The sequence below is a fragment of the Chionomys nivalis genome, chromosome 9, assembly GCF_950005125.1.
Source record: "Chionomys nivalis chromosome 9, mChiNiv1.1, whole genome shotgun sequence".
Classification (NCBI taxonomy): Eukaryota; Metazoa; Chordata; class Mammalia; order Rodentia; family Cricetidae; genus Chionomys; species Chionomys nivalis.
The window spans coordinates 7853907-7873454 of NC_080094.1; the positions used below are offsets into that span (position 1 = coordinate 7853907).

General features: G+C 42.4%; 1 protein-coding gene across 2 annotated transcripts in view; it reads right to left on the minus strand.

The window, feature by feature from the left end:
* Dok5 (docking protein 5) overlaps nt 1-19548 on the minus strand; it is a 135088-nt gene that overhangs the window by 49409 nt on the left and 66131 nt on the right. Inside the window, exon 1 of one of the 2 annotated variants that reach the window (XM_057781092.1) lies at nt 17167-17213. The exons of the other annotated variant lie outside the window; for it this stretch is intronic. The gene's annotated coding sequence lies outside the window, so the exon portion shown is untranslated. Of the gene's footprint in view, nt 1-17166; nt 17214-19548 lie in introns of those variants that run through there. 2 annotated transcript variants of the gene reach the window in all.

Here is a 19548-nt window from a genome sequence, read left to right on the forward strand (position 1 = left end):
ACCTGATTTTCCGCTGTCATAATGTGTCATAATACCTATCTCTCCAGCTCCCAGAGAGACCTGACTCACTTGACAATGACTTCCCGACGGATGGCATCAAAGAAAAAGGACCAGGCCATGGGGCAGCACATACTGAACCTCCCCATAAGTCAAATTCTGGCTTGAACATTTCCAGAGAGCCTGTTCAAATCATCATGAAAGTCTCAGAGCTAGGTGTCAGTATTATCGGCAATATTTATAGGTGGAAACTAAGGCTGAAAAAGATTAAAATCATACAGCCAAGTTTGTTGAAAAACTGGCAGAAATAAGACATGGAGCAAGCAGATGAGGACTCTCGTCTCACCTCGAACATGGGCCACCACTTGAAAGCCTTCAGCCTCCAGAAGTCACCTCCAGCCTGCAAGTATTTGTCTTTTTAACACGGCTTCTTGCCTTGGGGAACCAGGTAGGGCATGCATGTGCCAGCCTTTAGACTGGCCCTCCACTGAGACATTACTTAAGGGAAGTCTGAAACACGGCCATGACTTTGAAATATGTTGCTTCATTACATATCCATTAAGGAGCCAAGAGGAAGACATAAGTCACCGGAAGCAGCCAGGAAATGCAGGGGAACTGCATGAGTCAGAACACAATTACCCATTCTGGAAATTGGTTTTGGTAATAAGGAAAATGACACCGCCCCCGCTCACGGCTCCAGGGAGGAGAGTGAGTGTTCACAGGGCAGGCAGGGTCAGGACTGAGCGTGACAAAGGACAACTGGCTTCCAAGGCAGTCACATATGCCAAGCTCAGAGCCACACTTCACTGAGCATGTGCACACACACCTGCACACCCCCACCCACATACATAGATGCCTTACTTTCAAAAGAGCTGCAGTCTAGACAAAATCATGACCGACCCTTGTTCAACATACATGCTAAAGACTATGATATCTCATATCCCATCCACAGACACCTTTCTATCACATGAGACTTTCAGAAATGCATTTATTTTTTTCATCTTCGTCTACAAATGACAACACTGAGTCAGAATGGGCGAACGCTGTCCCTTTTACAAAAAACTCTTCGCACTGGATGAATCGTGTTTTTGCCGCAAAGATAGGTTTTGATAAGGTCGCAGGGTCTTCTTGGATATAACTGCTATTTAACAATAGAGCTCCGGACCTGTTCCTAAAAGCCAAGGCTACTGCCACAGAGTTCTTAAGTCACCTCAGAAAAGACTGGCCACAGAGCCTAGACTGGTGGTATGACTCATTCCATTAGCCTTCAGTGTGACTTTCTTCACTGTCTGTATTAGCTTCCTTTCTGTTGCTATGACAGAAGCAACTGAAGGGAGAAAGGCTTATTTTGGCTCCTGGTTGAAGAAAGGTTATTGTCTATCATAGTAGGGAAGATAGGGATGCTGGAGCCTGAGGCCAGCTCACAACATTGCTTTAGCAGCTCAAAATCAGAGAAATAACAGGAAGTATGGCCTGTCTGTCAAACTCTAAAGCCCACCCCGAGAGATAAACTTCCTCCAGCAAGACTCACCTTCTAAATGTCAGTAACCTTTCCAAATGACACCATCAGCTGGGGACCGAGTGTCAAAGCACATGAGCCTATGGAGGATTTTCACGGTCAAACCACAGCCCAGTCGTTGAAGATTCTCAGGAGCTGTGGGTCTCATTCTTTTGCAGCAGAAAAGAACCTTCATATTAATCGGGTTCTCCACTGAATTAACTATCTATGTGGTATAGCCTTTGTGTATTGATTGTTAGATAATACACATGTTAGATTCTTCAGCATGTAACAGTATCAAGGAAGACACCATTCAGTTTAGCTGAAGAAGAAACATGGCTCTTCCCTAAACATCTTCCTTGCACCCATCCATGACCCACACTATCTAATCTTTAGTTTGCCTCCTATCCATCTACTCATTCATTTTTTTTTAAGTTCTTAGCACTTATTCTGAGTTTAGTTCTGGTGGCAGGCAACATTACTACTCTCCTGGAACTTAATCTTCCATACGTAAAGACACATAGCAGCTCCTAAGGATAAAAATACGTTGTAAGGACACGGGCTACCAAGTTGTGATCTGTACTCAGGAAACTTCTGTTCTTTTCCTTTTTTAACCTTTCATTGATTCTTTGTGGACCTCACATCATGCATCCCAAACCCACTCATCTCTCCATCCCCTCCCTTCCACCCTCTGCCCTTGCAACCCCCCAAAACAAAATTTAAAACTAAAAACAAACAAAATAAAACAACAAAAAAATACATAAATAAGAAAATAAAATCTAGGGAAGAAAGCTGCAGTGCAGCCCAGTGAGTCACACAGTAGATCCTTTAGTCCATACGTCTTTACTTCTACACGTTCATTGCAATGAGTCATCTGTCTGGTTCAAGCATCTGCTTCTGCACACTATCTATACTAGGCCCTCATTGGGACTCCTCTTGAATATCCTACCGTTGCCTTGTGTCATGGAGAGCCTGGAGCTTTGCATCTGTATTTCCAGTCCCTTCACGTGCTCCAGAAGTTCACAAATGAGGAGGGTGTTGGGATGAGCTACCTGGTGGGCTTCTGGAGGACACACAGAGCCCTGCCCTGGGTCTAAAGACCTGGAGTGGAAAGACTTCACCCATGAACCACTTGGTGGTTCATCTACTATTCTTTTATAAGGGGCTAAAGACTCTCTCTCTCTCTCATTTATTGATTGATTCATTGATTGATTGATTTAAGAAGAAAGTATTGAAACAGAGACCCAAAGGCCTCATGGAATGGCTCTCATGATGGCCGAGCCCAGGCAGGCAGAACATAAGAAAGAGCCAGTTTCCCTGAGGTAAGAACCAACGTATTCAGCAAGGACTGCCTACGACCTTTGACATTAATTCTTTCCCTTCACGTCTGCATTCCATTCCAGAATAATCCAACCTCACAGACACCCTGCATCTGCCCACAGAACTTCCTCAGATGGCTGTGCAAAGCCAGCAGCTCGGACAACATCTCTCACCCTTGTCCCCTATCCAGCCAAGACTCCTATGGTCGCTTTCTTCTGTGACACGTGGCAGAAAAACACAGCATGCAAATAAATGCACAGCGTAAAGCTGCCTGGATGTGGTCCTCTTCAGGACATGCATGCCCAGGGAAGGGTGTAGAAATATGCATGCATGCATAGACTAATATATTTATTCCTAAAATAGGAGTGAATCTTATACTACAATGATGCAACAAAAATAAGTGTGAAAAAGGGGGGGGGGAAGTAGTTCTATCTTGAATGTGGACATTTAGCATTTTATATCCCATTTCATGTTTTAATTCATTTTGATCAAGGTAAGCCTGTTATACAGCGTCAGCTAGATGCACTCTAAACAGGTATGTGTGTCCTTTAAAATTACTGCATACATTAGCTGTTGTTCTCCTACATGTGGAGTAAACCCATGCCACTGAGTTCTGAAGTCCCCGGTCAGCAAACAGCTTAGACCTCGACCCCTTCCAATCACATCCACACTTTGGTGCTTCCATCATGGCTGCCACAATCCATGCCCAATTCTTGTGAAATAGCGCCCTGATTTCTGGCTGTCGTGTTTCCTTTCCATGTTGTGTGTGCTGTCAGTACAACTGTCAGCCTCGCCTCCCCTCTTTCCTATACATCCGAGAATGAGACTTTTGCCTGGGGCTTTAGACACAAGTGAAAAATCACCTGATTCATATCGCAGCCCTGAAACGAGGGAGAAGACCAACAATTGTCATTAGAGGGGTTCTCAGCCGAAGGCCCCCAAACCAGACAGCGGGCTCCTCCACATATGAGTATCTTCTCGCTCTAGGTAACCAGCGCCAGCCTCTCTAGACTTTGAGCAAGTCAGGAATGCCCAGCATCTTTAGACTATGACCATAGGTAAGCCACATGTCCCCTTTGGAATCGCAGTAGGAAGAGCATTTCCCCATGGCAGCTTTCCATCCGCTCCTGCCCACAGCACCATGACTAAGCTGGTCCCAAATGGAGTTATCTCCCACTCGATTCTCCACACTTCTCGTTGATTCTGAAGCCATACTGTTTATCCTGACAGTCTTCCCTAACAGAAATCTAGCTTAAATCTGCCAAAACCTTTACAAACTCCTAAGGCCGTGAAGACTCATTTCTGATACACTCCTTGTTCTAACTGATGTGTAATTATTCCCACAGGGGACAGAAGAAAAGTTAAAGGACAAAGCCACTTTGTGTGCACATGTTCTGTGATGTGGTCTCCACTCAGGCCGCTTGATTCTGGTTTTCTCTCACTATTCAGTGTGGCTACAAGTTAGGGTGGTGGGATCCACGGCGATTCTCAATGCAGGAGAGACATCCTGAGGTCATCTGCAAATACCTTATTCCTCAGGGGAAAGAAGATTTACTCTCATTTGGAAATGACTAAATTATGTTTGCATGCAGGAAATATCCCCAATCACACATCCAGCCACTTGTTAAGGCAACAGAGCAGATATTGAGAGTAGTTTTAGGAGCAATCAGGTCATCTCAGACTTAATTGGTTAAGCAAGCAGCAGTTATATATTTCTATTTGGTTGAGGTTTAGTCTTATCATTTTGAACACATCTGCATAAGCTTGGATGTGACCCAGAAGGGGGCTGCTGGGCTTAAGCCCTCTGTTTTATCCCTGGACCCTGAATGAAATGGTCCTTTGTGGGAAAAGTCACCTGTGTGTCCTTCTCAGAGAGCTGCAACTTGAATTCAGTTGTAAAAGGCGGAGAGTTTATTCTGTTCACTGATACCTGGCCCACTCCATTCCCTAACAGGGCCTCTCACAATCTCAGAGTGGAGAGGCCAGAGAAAGCATGAGCAGAAGAATGGGGTGGCTCACCCATTTCAAAGCACCTTTAATGTGGGCGTCACACAAACAGGTGTGAACAGGTGCACAGGTGCAGGCGCCGAAAAAGTTGAGCACTTCTCAGGCTGAAATCTGCACATACAAGTTCACAGGGGAGGAACCCACGGAGAAGGTCAGAAAGACCCTCAGGATTTCTAGCCTGGCTGCCTGAAAGTCATTCCCTATCTGAAGGCTGCCTGTCAAGACACAGGGAGGGGGGCTGTTTTCTCCAAGGTGCTGAGCCCAACACGAAGTTCCAAGGCAAGGAAACAAACAGACCCCAGCCAGAGGTACACACTACATCCCTGCAAATGGATGCTAAAGAAGCAGAGGTATATGAATCACCTGCTAAGTTACTAAAAATAAATACCTTACATGTGTTCAATGTTCTGGTGCAGGGGATTCAGGAGCCAAAAGGAAAATAGCAATAAAATAACAAGCAATGGATAGAAATGTTGGGAACTTGGAAAATAATCATTGAATGGAGACATTCACCAGTGAAGACAGGACAGTTAGCTTTTGTCACCTTGAGTCAAACTAATCACCTGGGGAGTAAGAACCTCATCAATTGAATTGTCTCCATCAGACTGACCTGTGGGTGAATCTGTTGAGGTGATTTCCTAATGAATGATTAATATGGGAGTGGTGCCACCCCTGGACAGGTAGCATGGGCTGTATAAGGAAGCAAGATGAGCAAGCGAGGAAACAGCACTCTCTATGGCCTCTGCTCAAGTCTCAACCTTCAAGTTCCTGCTTTGAGTCTTGCCCTGTCTTCTCTTGATGGTGGATTGTAAACCTGAAGCCAAGAAAACATTTTCCTCAATCAGGTTGCTTTAACCAGTGTTCCATCACAGCCACAGAAACTCAACACAAACTTGATGGAGAAGACAGAATAATCAATTTCAACACGGGTCATTTGAAATTATCCAATTCGGCTTGAGAGACACCATCTCTCAGACCAACTTGTGCAGTTAAGAAAGTTCCAGAAAGCAAAACGGGAAGAACTGAAAATTTATCTGAAGAAAGATTGACCAAACCCCCTCAGTGTAAGGAGAAGGAAATGTGCATCCAGAGCAAGTAAGTTCAATGGATGCTAACTAGCCTAGATACAAAGAAATGTACAGTGGGACACTTTGCAACAGAAAGCCCTATTATAATCTCAAAGACTAATGGAAAAGAAAAAATTTTGAAGTCAATAAGAGAAAAATAAGCTGGACCACCCCAAGATCACAGGTTTCCTCAACGTCGAAAAAGAATGGAATGATATAGCCCAAGATGAAAAGAATAAATAAACTATTAAGCAACGATTCGGTATCTGGCAAAACCATCCTCCAAAATTAAAAAGGAAATAAAGCTTATATAAAAGCTGAAGAGTTAAATGATAATTACCTTGCTAAAGGGGTTTTCCAATCGAAAGAAAACTAAACAAAACATAAATGCTTGAAATTTGCTGATAAAGGTATAGATAGACAAATATATACTGCTCCAATAATGCAAGGGTGTATTAATAATTAATTCTAGTGTAGAAGCAAAAATGCAGAGAACACTATAATCGTAAAATACATTAATGTGTACATAATATAAAAACATGTATTTTAACATTAGTTTTATAAAACAGAAGTTGAAAAATATAAGAGTTACATAATAATATCATTGAAGTTATTGGGTAAAATAAAGAGAATTGCAGTCAAAATACTTTAAGCTCCATCATCATCACATATGCTCACACATCCATCCACCTACACAACCTCATAGGATATACACAAAAGACAGAAAGAAGTATGTCATAGCAGCAACAACAAAGAACTTCTCAACAAATGACAAAGACAGCAGCAGTTAGCCAGGACAAAAGAGTCACAAGACAGACACAAAATGATGATTAAGCCTTACGTGTTGGCAGTGACTTTGAATGTAAATATATTGAACTCCCTGATCAAAAGCACACAGTGTGCCTTAAAGGACAAAGTCCAAATTAAAGAGTCACTTCAGACTCAAGGACACAGATAAACTGAGATTGAAAACTGCGTTCCATAAAGATGAATATGCAAAAGGAAGGGAGGATGGCCATACTTACATCATATAAAACAGACTTTGACTCGGAAAAATTGCAAAACACAAAAGACACTGCATGATGGATGATAGAGGATCAGTCCCCAAAACACATCACAATCATAGATACAGGTACCTCACAATGGAGAGTACAATTTTGGGAGTACCCCACTTTCCACAATGGACAGAGCCCTATACAAAGTATTCCTAAGGGAGCAGAGTGCTTGTGTATCACTGAAGAACAAATGGCACTAACAGATATCAACAGAGGTTTCCACCAAACACATCCTGAACTAAACAGAATGTTCTCCAGAACAGGCCATGAGTTAAGGATTAATACCAGCCATTGGGAGGGTGAGGCAGGAGGATCACTAGGGGTTTGAGGTCAGTATAGATGACAGAAAGCTTAGGAATAAAAATTCCCAAAAAGATAGAAATGAAACACTGCTCTTAAACAAATAATTGTTCAAAAATTAAATCAAAAGGAAAATTTAAAAATATCATTTTAGATAAATTAAAATGGGAGCACAGCATGCCACACATGTGTGCTACAGCCACACCACACATGTGTGCTACAGCCATGCCACATGTGTGTGCTACAGCCATGCCACATGTGTGTGCTGTAGCCATGGCACACGTGTGTGTTATAGCCACGACATAAGTGTGTGCTACAGCTATGATATATATGTGTGCCACAGCCACGACAGCACTGAGAGGACAGAGGGCAGTGGCAGTGGCGCCATTCAAAGAAGAGACATTGCCATGCACACCAACATTTACCATAAGGAGCTAAAAAAGGAAACAGAAAAACTAAGCCCAAACTAAGCAGATGGAAGCTATAAAAATTATGGTAGAAATAAATTCAGTAGTAAGTAGAAAAGCAATTTAAAAATCAATGAAACTAAGAGTTGACTTTTAAGAAGATGTCAACAAAATTGAAGATTCTTAAATACAGGGGGAAAAAAAGAAGGCTAAAATAAATAAGGCCAGAAATGAAAGGAAACACTACACCTGGTAAGCAGAGATAGAAGGGACTTTAAGATGTTCCAACAAACAGTTAAATACAAAACTTATTACAAAGGTTAATTATGAAAACGCAGAAAATCTGAGGACATATAATTAGTACAGAAATATAACCCCTGGTAACGATGAAGGAAAAAAAAGAAAATGTTTTAACAACTAATGTCCAGCACCAGATTACTATACCGGTAAATTTTATAAAATATTTAAATGAGATATAAATTTTCAAGATCTTTCAAAAGTTGTAGAGGAAAAAACAATCAGAGTACATTTTATGAGACCTGACCCTGAAGCTACACAAAAGTATTACAAGGAAGGGCTAAGATATGGTTGTGCAGAAATAGTTTTCTCTGTCTCTGACATTGGGAGGCATTCAAACCAAACCAAAGGCACATTTTTGCAGCTCACATCAAACTTTATCTTCAGGCACAGATTGGGTTATTTATCAATAGTGGTTGGCTCCTTCTAACCCTTCCAACTGTTTTCCAATGGCTTTAGACTTGGCCACCCAATGTGCATTAATCAACAGCATGTGAGCTAAGCCGCGTGCGAGAGGACCTTTGCATGCCTGTGGAATTAGTTATCTTCCTTCTGGAGTTCCAGCTCTCCAACACGGGAAAGACCTTCTCCTCCTCCTCCTCCTCCTCCTCCTCCTCCTCCTCCTCCTCCTCCTCCTCCTCCTCCTCCTCCCTAGGTCCCAGCAGGCTGTAGATTGAAAACTGAGGCAATCTATGCTAGTGTCCTCATGCTACCCACAGCCAAGCAGATCCCTGGCCAGATCCCTGATGGGACCAAAGCGAAAGATAAACACACACTGTAAGTCACCCAGAGTCTGAATTATCACTACAGCAGATGTGGCTAATACGGCCTCTATTTGGTTTCCTTGTTGCCAAGACTTTTCAGAATTTTATTCTCAAATATCACACCAATATTTTGTAATGCTATTGCTTCTTCTATTTAAGAGGCTGGATTCCCTACTCAAATACACAGTAATCAGGGACTATATTAAAACTTTGGTTATCAGTTCTGTTTTAGACGTTGAATAATTTAATAAGATTTTTTTCCAAAAGAAATTTCAGTGTGCGGAAGAGCTATTCTAATTCAGTGAAGACCTGAATCCCACCCTACTGTTAATCTCGATAGTGACAATGCTATATCTACTTCCCAGAAGGAAGCCCAATCATTCAACCACACCACGGAGCGCTCGATGATTGCCACGGGACTCTCCATGGCAATCATGTAACATTCTTAGTACCACCGTTAAACAAAACACAGAGATAGAGGTATTAAGAACTAAGAAGTAACGTAGATAGCATTTCACAGGTAGAGGTAGGTCTGAACTCAGACTGGAGCTTCTGGCTTGGAAATGGTCACTTCTCAGAGCTGCAGACCAACAGCATCCACTTCTTACAAACAGTAAGTGGGTAACAGAGTGAACATCTGAAGATGTCAACAGCTAGACACAAGAGAGAATGCAGATGCTTTTGGAGACAGGGTGGTGAAGGAATGCCTTCAAGCTCTAAGATACATCTTCAGAAAGGTTCATTCCAGCTCAGGATATAGCTCAGTAGCAGACAGCAGGCTGCTTGCAGAGGCGGGGCACATGCAGAAACCAGGCACCTGCAGAGACCATCCTCTGAAGCATGGTCAATCTGAAGAGATGACACCCCTAAAACAAAACCCACTCTCCACCCCCAGGAGCCACCAACAGTGAACATGGTGACAAAATAATTGATACACATTGCCCAGGAGTAGGTAAGTTTAAGAACAAATGTGTCAGCTCGATCCACCTCCCTAAAGTATGCAAGAGAGTTCAGTCTCTCAACAGCCTTTTCTTTGACGTGCACACACTTAGCACTGTGGTTTTAAAGCTCCAGCCACCACAAACATCACATCCTCCCTGTCACGTCTAGCAAAGGCCCTTGGACCAATCACAATTTGGATGAGGGACCTCAAGGCTGCAATTCTCTGAGTCTTTACCTGTGTGCACACATACCTGTATAGGCAGCACCCAGACCAATGGATGAACATAATCATCTCTCCTCAGCCAGAACTTTCCACTGACCTTAACACCATCCATTAGTCTGCTTTTAAAACAGCAAATAAACAAGAAACAAGCAAAATTGCCCCTACAAGTAAATGCAATCAATCACACCATATGTACTCTTTGGCTTCTTTAATCTTTCATCTCTTAAAAGTCATGCAGTCAAATGCATATAAGAAGTTTTGGTGACTATTTCCCAAACACAAACCTATTTTTACATACAATATTATTAAGAATTTATTAAGAATTTTACACATATAAATATGATACATTTTTATCACATGTGCCTGCCATTCTCCCTGCTCCAATTCATCTTGACTCTTTCTGCATGACTCCTCCCAATTTAATATCCTTTATCAAAGCATTATTATAATCCACTGAGTACTATTAGCACACCCATTTCCACAGAACTAGGGTCATTCACTGACACATGTCCCAATCTACACCCTAAAGAAACCTTAATCTCCACCCTCGGCATCCATCAACCATCAGTCATCTTCAGTTAGGAGTGGAGTCTCATGAGCCATTTCACCACCCCACCCCCATCTTCTGCTAGATGTCTGCTGGCCTGATATTGTCCAGGTCTTATGCAGGCCACCATGGCTGTCCTGAGTTCATAAGTACAGTGGTCCTCTCTTGTCCAGAAGACACTGTATTGTCTCTGTCCTCCCCAGCCCCTGGCTCTATCAGCCCTTACCCCCTCATTGTAGGTATGGGGGTGATATGGATGTCCTGTTCATGGCTGAGCACTCCACCCACACTTGGTTTCTGTATTTTGGGCCTGTTATACAGTCTCATAGTGCTTATTTTTAAGAAACATAACAGTTGTATTGTATTTATGCCACACCTAATGCGTTCACTTTACTGTAGCTGTTAAATGCATTTGAAGTGGTGCTTTTAACAGCTGTTTGAGGAATCACATCCTCTTGTCATCTTTCTCCTTTAAGTCCTTTACTTAAAAAAAAATGTAGGCTGGCGTGGTGGTGCACATCTTTAACCATAGCACTGGGGAGGCAGAGGTAGGTGGGTCTCTCTGAGTTCGAGGCTGGCCTGGTCTACAGAGCAGGAAAAATGTCTCCTCTGCTTTCTGCCTTCTGGCTTTTTGTCTTTTCACTTTTCTAGGACTTTTCATTTATAGTTTCTTTTGCAGAGATTTATTTCAAATATTTCAACAAGCATCCTGAAAGACAAACACGGTCATGCGTCCTCCGCTTCAAATCAGCATTAACCTTTCCTATCTGGGTTTTATTTGCTTCCTCTCTTCGCAGGCAGATGTGAGGTGAGTTTGTGAGCAGATGCTTATATAAACAGCCACTGGTGGCTGATGGCTTTGAAGGTAAATTATAGCTATTCACAGGATCCTCTCCACAACTCCAATAAGAATTTCGTACAAATAACAAGCTTCGCATCCCTGAACTGTTATCTTCACAGTTAACAAACCAGACAAGAACTCCTTGGGCCATTTAATTTCTATCTTATGTATAAAGCTCCCGAAAGTCCTCACTGCTGCTTCTCAGCACAACGTCTATGCCCACACGCATTACCCCAGTGTAGGATCCAGGAAGGACTTGAAAAGGGCATTTGTTCTTGTATCTCTGGGCCTCTCAGTTTCAAAGAGTCTCCCACATTTAGTAAATGATGCCTGCCTTCAGAAAAGATCATGTCAGACTTCTTCTGAAATGTTCCATGTGCTAGACTTATTTTTCCCACAATGCCTCTCCTCTTCTATAATGGAAGCTACATCTAAAAGTTTTGGACAGGCACTGGAGATGTAGCTCAGTGGTAGAGCACTTGTTTCATGTGTACAAAGTGTTATACTCTGTTTCCAAAGCACAGGTCAGTAGGTAGGTAGTTAGGTAGGTAAGTAGGTAGATGATAGATGAATGGATGGATGGATAGATAGATAGATGATAGATAGATAGATAGATAGATAGATAGATAGATAGATAGATAGATAGAAGATACATAGATAGATAGATAGATAGATAGATAGATAGATAGATAGATAGATAGATACATAGATACATAGATAGATGATACATAGATAGATGATACATAGATAGATAGATAGATAGATAGATAGATAGATAGATGATAGATAGATAGATAGATAGATAGATGATACATAGATAGATGATACATAGATAGATAGATACATAGATAGATAGATGATACATAGATAGATGATACATAGATAGATACATAGATACATAGATACATAGATAGATAGATAGATACATAGATACATAGATACATAGATAGATACATAGATACATAGATAGATACATAGATAGATACATAGATAGATAGATGAATGATACATAGATAGATGATACATACATAGATAGATAGATAGATAGATAGATAGATAGATAGATAGATAGATAGATAAGAGATAGATAGATAGATAGATAGATAGATAGATAGATAGATGTACATGCTTTAAATAGCATACCCATCATGGTATGTTATGTACATAGCACAGACAAGAAACAACAGAATGCTTTCTAATGTGGTCCAGCTGAACCCACAGACTCAAAATACCCACATGTGGAAGAAAGCCACATATCCCTACATGAGAAAGTCACATGTTAATCATGTGGGAAAAGCCGCCATTCCTCTCCACACTAACACACTCTTTTAATTGCAGTTGGATCTGGGAGATGCTCCCCCATCACTTGGTCATCTCTTTCCAACCACATTGCCACAAATTCCCTCAGTCTCCACTGAAGGCCTCTGAAGTCAAACGCTGTTCTTTCAACCCCACTGGCTTGTCCTGCTAACTTAAATGGTATATCTGTGATTGCCGCATTCTAGATAAATACTGAACCAATCTACTTTTCCTATCCCCACACCACGATGCTTTTTGTTAAGTTAGTTTGGAAACTTAGATCCCAGTTTTTGCGAGCCTCACTGCAAAGCCATGTTTTGAAATTTCAAATCATGCATAGCTAATAAATTTTATCAGGTAAGCAATGTCTGTGTATACACTGGCATAAGTGTCCATCACACAATTGTTTCTACACATGGGCATCCTCCTCAGGCTTTTGCTGGTATGTTCTCAGGTGATGTGTGTGTGTGTGTGTGTGTGTGTGTGTCAGTGGGTGGGTGGGTGGCTGCATGCATACAGAGGTAGCCTGCTGAGGATGGGGACCATATTCGTTGACTCTAAGCTACCATGAACCCCTTATGGCCATCCCAGCCAGCATAGCCCAAGCGGATCACAACCGTAAGCTATTCTATGTAGAACATATTGATAAGCGGGTACAGGTGGATAGGAGGGTCCCTTTAGCTTACGTTTCTGATGAGATAGAAATGGGTAATTCTCTGCTTCTCAGATCATTGGATAAATTTTGTACTCCAGCATGAGCCAGGCCCTGTATCACTGCATCTTCCCTTCACCAGACTCTGGGCAGATGGTGTGGGCTGGCCAGCTTGCCTTTCCTGAAGCACTGTAGGAAATAATAGAAGGCTGCCTTGTCGGTGGCACGCTTTCTGGCTCCACTGTCTGATCGTGCTGGAAGGTACTGCCTGAAAAGCAGGCTGAGGAAAAAAATCTGATTCCCTCGTTTCAAGCTCTATCCCACCAGCAGGCTTTCCTCCCACACTCCCCGGATTCCTCTCAGAGAAATGGCTGGCTCTTCTTTCACTGCACCTGAGGGCTGCCTAATGGGCAGTCCCTGGAACTTCCAGAACATTCTTACACTCCTCTCTACAACCCAGCTGTATCGTCAGAGGTCATTGTCTTGAAGAGACCTAATTCCAGCTGAATGAAATCAACACGATGGATTTCATCATTTGAAAGCATAACCTTATCTTCGAAAACAGACCTAACTGGTATCATTGGAGGCACCTCCAATGACCAGCCTATGCCCTCTGCTTCTGTCTGCCCCTCACGTGACCCAGCACACTCCCATGCTCCCTCCGTTTACATGTGGTGTCTCCTCAATAGCACCATCACTGATTGCCCCATTTAAAACCATGGTTCAGCTCTCCCAGAGACAGTGTCATGGGGGCCGCTCTCCTATGTAAAGCGGGGCCAGATGTCCAGCTATAGCAGCCAAGGGCAGAGCCAGGTCTCTCAGGGCCAGCAAAGGGTGGGGCCAGCTCAGCATGGCCTTCAGATTTCAGCACGCATGGTTTGCATACCCCCTCCCCCTGCAGCCGTGGTAACATGGATCATGGACATCAACACAGACCCCAGCTGCAGCAGGACCATGGATCCAGTGGCAGCATGACCCTTAGACACCAACATAGCCTCAGATGGCAGTCCATTCTCTGGTATCCACACTGCCTTTGGTGGTAACAAGAGGCACAGACATCCCCACCCCTCACCGCAGGCACAGGAGACCTAACTAACCCCAATGGTAGAGGGGTTCAGGAGACCTAGCTCTGCCCCTTGCCTGATGGTGGTGATTCCAGCAGAGACTGGCTTTGTGGAACCAGAGCTGCAGGATCTCCATGACTCAAGGCAAAGCAGGATACCCAAGAGGAGTTTCAGTGAGGGTGTACCAACAGCCAGAGGCCTTGAACCAGACCAACAACTCATTACAATGAACAAATGCAGGTCAAGCTCTTTAGACAAGAGGGCAGACTGTGCAACACACTGCTGATGTGGAATTCCCTTCTGTATGCTGTGAATACGATTGGTTAATAAAGGAACTGCTTTGGGCCTATAGCAGAGTTATAGGAGAAGAGAGCTAGGTGGGGAAAACTAAACAGAATGCTGGGAGAAATGAGGCAGAGTCACAGAGAAGTCATGGAGCTGCTGCCGGAGACAGATGTGCTGAAACTTTGCTGGTAGGCCACGACCTCATGGTGATGCACAGATTAATGGAGATGGGTTAAATTAAGATGTAAGAGTTAGCCAATAAGAAGCTAGAGCTAATGGGCCAAGCAGTGATTTAAACAATACAGTTTCTGTGTGATTATTTCGGGGGTAAGCAACCAGGAACTAACTAGCGGCCTCCTCCAACACACTGCAGCTCCCAAGGCCACTAAGATGAATGAAGAGATGATGGAGAGTGGAAAGATGGAAGAGTGAAGTGGATTTTTATTTTCTTTTTGTTAATTAATTTTTTAAATTTTCATTTGCAGGCAGACACTGCCAGGATGAAGGGTAGATATCAAGGGACTAGGAAATGAGTGGGGTTGTTGTGTGTGATGTGAAATTCCCAAAGGATCAATAAAAATTATGTTTTAAACAAACAAATGAAAAGGTCATGATTCTCTTTGCCCATCCTTGCCACTCCCTTTCCTGCCACTGACCACTTTCTCTCTGGCATTTGCCATGTACACCAACACTGAGTTTTGTTTTTTTTTTTTTTTTTTTAGATTTATTTGCATCCTTCTCTCCCTCACTAGAGCAGTGACAGGGTCATCCACCCAGTTTAGCTTTGTAATGTCAGTGCTGAACACTAACTAGGACCTATATGAAATAGAAAGTTCTTAAGGACTCATGGGGGTAGACACTGTTCTTGGATCCTATGAATACAAGCAGAATGACAGCCATCTCAAAAATGTGCTCAGGAATGGATAAAGAAAATGCGGTACATTTACACAATGGAGCACTACTCAGTGGCAAAAAGTAATGACATCTTGATATTTGCAAGCAAGTAAATGGATCAAAAAAAAACATATAAAACATATTGAGTGAGATAACCCAGACTCAGAAAGACAAATATAACATACAGACATCCATAAGTGACTTTTGGATACTGCAATTCATAATCCCAGAGAACCTACCTAGATAACAATGAGGACCATAAGAGAGACATTCATGGATCTACATAGGGAGGAAAAAAAGACAAGATGTCCTGAGTAAACTGGAACCTTGGGAAACATAGAAGAGGACAGAAGGGGAGAAGGGAGGAAGGCAGGGGAGTGGAGAAAAATGCATAGTACAATAATACAACTTTTAAAAAGGTGCTCAGGGTTAGATTATTCCTAACCAGTGGTGGTGACACTGGACTGTGCTCTAGGCAGGCAGACTCCCAAGAACTACATAGATCAAGTCTCAGTGGACAAAAGTCAGGGCGGGGGGTGTCCAGGAGTGTACCTACAAAGATCCCAAAGCTCCCAGAGTAAGGAATGGACTCTCAGCCTTGACTGGGGCCATCTGTTATGTATTGTAAGGGACAATATAATGAAGTCTTAATAACAATGTCTGTGGCTACATTTATCTGATTCCCAACCAATATACCAAGTATTGAGTTATAACTACTTCATATCAATATAGCCTTCAATTCTGTCATGATTTTTATATTGACTAGATAAGAAAGTTGAGCCTGAGGATGTTAACTCCTCTCCACACTGGTAAAGAACAGACAAACTCAAATGCTGATGAATAGCCCACTCTACTAAGCTCCCCACACCATCAGAGAAATGTGAAGCATCAAAGAAGCAACCGTTCTTCATTTAGGACTAGGGGATCCCATGGTGGAGTTTGGGGATGGGCAGGGGTTCAACAGGCAAAGAAAACAGATGGATTTCCAAGCAAAATAAATTAGTCAGTCTTGCACTATAACCTGTAAGCTGAGGTTAACCTTTACCTCTCCCGAGTTGCTTTAGGACAGTGTTTTATCACAGAAGCTGAAAGGCAGTATGTGTATGGGGAAGGGAAAAATCTGTGAGTTAAGTGTATGTGTGTGTGTGTGTGTCTATTGTATGTCTCTGTGTGTATATTGTGTGCGGGTCCATATATGTATGTCTGTGTGTATTGTGTGTTTGTGTATGTGTGTATGTGTATATTGTATGTCTGTAGAAAAACCTGTGTGTGTATGTATCTGTGTATGTGTGTATTGTGTGTCTGTGGGGGGATCTGTGTGCATACATGTCTGTGTATGTGTGTGTGTCTGTGTGTGTTATGTGTTTGAGGTAGGGTCTGTGTGTATATGTATGTGAGTCTGTATATGTGTGTGTGTGTGTGTGTATTGTGTGTCTGGGGGGAATCTGTGTGTGTATGTGTCTGTGTATATGTGTGGATGGTGTCTGTGTGTCTGTGTGTATATTGTAGGTTTGACTGTGTGTATCTGTGTGTATGTGTGTCTGTGTGTATATTATAGGCGTGTCTGTGTGTATGTGTGTATTATAATGGTTATTGTATGGGTCGAGGTTTCCAGTGCAATGGGCCTCCAGGGCCGTTGGAATCTATGACAAATGGCATGAGGGAACAGACAGGAAGAGATTTAAGAAATAATTGATGAGTACTCACGTTACCATGGGTCCATGGAAAGAAACGCCAAACTCTCCCAAAGCCCTGACAAATCTTTAAGTATGCCACCCGACTTAAAATAACCCAACATAGACTGCAAATTAATTTGTCTGTTTCAAAGTTACAGGCCAGATGTCTTATTCATCATAAATGATGGCATTCATTGAAATAAATGTTTAACAGGCAGCAATTAGCAAAGTGGCCATACTTTCCAAGTTTAATTTGCTGCTAAGAGGGTTTTGCAATAGCAACTTGGAAAACAATCGCAAATTACACAATTCAATTTTCCAAATGGATTATTTTGCAACTAGATGAAGAAACGGTTGAAATTTCATCTAGCGTTTCAACAGGAGATTTACTCAATTGGATGTTCTAAGGCATAGTCCCTTGAGGAACAGGGATATGCATGCCGGAATTACACCATTAGTGGACACTGCCTGGGAAGAGCCAACCCTGTCCTGGTGTGTGTGTGTGTGTGTGTGTGTGTATGTGCGTGCGTGTATGCTGCAGAGTCTGAAGCCATTTCGAAAACCAGAACCTGACTTCTAATCTCGCCTGTTTTCTACTCATGGTAATTTACAGACGATGATTTATTTATGTTTACCAAGTGAAAATGAGACCACTGCCTAAAAGGCAATTTTCTGCCTTGCCTTTGTTGGCTGAATCCTAATTATTTTTTCCCTTGTGGGACCGAATGAATTAAGTGAGCAATTCACTTTGTGTATGCAAATTGCAAATCTCTGCAGAAGCCTCAAATTCCTCCATTCTTGGGAAAAATGAAGACCATTCTCCTGCTGAAAATGGAGAGGCTTTTGTAGGTCATCTTCAAAATGAAGACAGTACGAACCACCCCTTCTTAACCCACCACATGCCCCGAAGTATTACTAAGTAACCCACTAAGTTAAATTATAGTTAATATTACTACATAATTATGGTGCTTCAAATTTTAGGGTACTCTTATAAACACTTCTTTTCAAAAATTCCAAAAGAGTTTTATGTAACACATTCTAAAACTTTTTAACTTTTCCCTACTGCCTTTTCTATAGGAATAAGAATGACTGAAAGGCAGAGACAGTGTTTAGAAAGGACCCAACACATCGAGGCGTGCTCAAGTTGAATGCAAAGTCCCAAGGACAAAGCATTGTGTTCATTCACGAGTCTCTGCTTGGAGCCTCTGAACACAGTGGTTTTGGGTGAACGCTTTCTAAAAAGCTTCTGAAGGAAGAACAAGTCTAGACAGTTGCAGCCCAACCCCTGTATTAGTGGGTTTTCTGTCTCTCCAAAAATATCCCTGCGCCCTTGGTCATTTAAAATAAACTGGACTCGCGCCGGTCTGAGTGACAAATTTGAACTGTCTCCCCCAAGCGTGGTCTTCATATGCACTGTGAAATAACAGGAATAAACCCATTTGTTCTGTGCGTCTCTTTTTACAGAGGTTTCTGAACTGTGAATGTGACAGGCATCTGAGGCTCGGAGAAGAGATTCTGGGTGCAGGCAGCTGCATGAGCAGATTCTGCTGTGCGGGTTACCTGCATGAGCTGGCTGTGGTTGTGAGGAGATTGTGAGTGCAGGGTACCTCATAAGTCGGCTGTGGTTGTGTGACCCCAGATAACCATTCTAGAAATGAAGGCAACAGTTAGCATGGTTTTCATACCAAGGAGATGCAAGTTCTTCATGAGGATGGAATTCTTATCAACGAAATGTCAGAAACTCTTCTGTGTATCAATTTGTTGAAGGAATCACAGTGGAATAAGAGTAGTTTATACTCTGGAGTTTTATTAATGAAGTATAACTATAAATTACAGGCTTAGCATTGTATTCAAGAGGCAGGGAAAGGGGAATAGTGTGGCCAATACTGCCATACTACTTATGTCACAAGCCAGAATATTCTTAATATCAAAAGAATTGTCAGTCCAACTTAAACACAATACACTAAGAGCATGAGAAACCTGGGTTAGGAGTCTTCCTACACAAAACGCCGGGGAAGAGACTTGCCCTATTTTCCCTCGGAAACTACAATCTACATGTGTGTGCAAATGGGTTTCTAGACATTTTATAGGGCAAATGGTCTGAAAGGCATTTATTATTAATCTATTAATCATTTTTATGAAAACAGAGACTCGAGCTCAAGGTCAGATTTTGCTTTCTGTTTTATTATAAACTTTTCAGAATTGTTGACACTTATTCCAAGGAAGATGTGCGATTTTATAAAAACCTTAAAGCATAACTCCAAGCATTGTGAAGACTAAGGGACGGAAGCAACGTCTCCCAACACAATACCATGCACATAAGGCATGGTGTTCAGTATAGCAGGGCCTCCATGCAAAATGATCCCAACAGTCTAACTCAGACTGGATCCAGAGAGCCACAGGGAAGCAGCCC